The following is a 1,554-nucleotide window of genomic DNA, read 5'->3' as shown; positions in this document are numbered from 1 at the left end:
TTACAGCAAAACTAATGTGATTTTTAAGTTCAGTAGCACAAAATACATATATATAAACATTACTATAAACACTTTTCATGAATAATTTGCATAGCTCGTGCTAGGTTTTGAACATAGTCATCAACAGAATATACTGGTAAACGCGGTTTCTCTAACATGTCAAAGGGGAAACGTTTATCATGTCCAAATACAATAGAATGTGGAGTTTTACCAGTAGATGAATTGATAGTGGCATTTATACAAGCATTCACATGAGGGAGCCAGTCTTGCCAAGATTCATGAAATTTACCCACTAAATGTCTCAAAATGGTAAGAATTTTATGATTAGTTCTCTCTACCAATCCATTGGAAGCAGGATGGTAGGCAGTGATGAAAGTTTGAGTAATGTGAAATTGTTGACAAATTTTCTGAAGCACTTCATTTTAAATTCTGCACCATTATCACTAAGCAATACTGAAGGAGTAGTGTAAGGGCAAATAAAATGAGAAACAAAAGCATGTGCAACGCTAGAAGCAGATTTGTTAGGCAAAGGAATGAGTACTGTGTATCGGCTGAAATGATCTACGCATACTAGGACATACACAGAGCCTTGTGTGCTACGAGGGAGCTGTAACAAATCAATCGCTACTGTCTCAAACGGACATGCGGGAGTAGGATACTCTTGAATAGGAGCAGTCTTGGTATTTCCTTTATTGAGAGCACAACCAACACACTGAGAAACATGATTAGTGATGTCTCGTGACATATTTGGCCAATAATACTTAGTACGTGCCATTGCAATGGACTTATCACGACCAGGATGACCTGCGTGAGGGAGATCATGAATAAGAGACAGTACTGTCGGAATCAAACTATCTGGAATGACAAGTTGAGTCACTAGTTGATCATCAATCATTACTTTACATAGCAAGATGTCATCTTGTAAGCTAAATTCAGACAAGGGAACAGGCAATTTTGGCAAAACAGAGTGATCATCAAACTGTAAACACTGGATGACTTTAGACAAGGTAGGATCACTTTTCTGAGCACTGGCTAATTCAGCAAGGGAAAAATTTGACACTTGAGTAATTGAAGTAACTGCAACATTGCGGGACAACGCATCCGCTACTAAATTAGCGCGACCCGGCAGGTATTTGATGTCAGGATTAAATTCTTCAATGGTGAGGAACCATCTAGCTAGACGGCCAGATAAATTTTTGCCTTTGAAAAGTTGTGTGACGACAACATAGTCAGTATACACAGTAATTGGATAACCATAAATGATGTCACGGAAATGTTTAAGAGACCAAACTAATGCGAGAGCTTCTAGATTTGTTATTGAATAATGTGATTCACAAGCATTAAGTACGCGACTCGCGAAAGCAATAACTTGGGGACGACTATCCGGAACTTGTTGCATCAGGACAGAACCAATACCTTGAGACGATGCATCTGAACAGATCACAAAAGGCAAGTAGTCAGGAAATGATAATACTGGAGCTTGTGTAAGAGCTGATTTAAGAATAGTGAAGCTGTAGTCATGAGTTGCATTCCAATGAAAGGGCACATCTTTCT

The sequence above is a fragment of the Portunus trituberculatus genome, chromosome 46 (assembly GCF_017591435.1).
Source record: "Portunus trituberculatus isolate SZX2019 chromosome 46, ASM1759143v1, whole genome shotgun sequence".
Taxonomy (NCBI): domain Eukaryota; kingdom Metazoa; phylum Arthropoda; class Malacostraca; order Decapoda; family Portunidae; genus Portunus; species Portunus trituberculatus.
The sequence above is the reverse complement of the archived record's forward strand: the minus strand, read 5'-3'. Positions refer to the sequence as shown.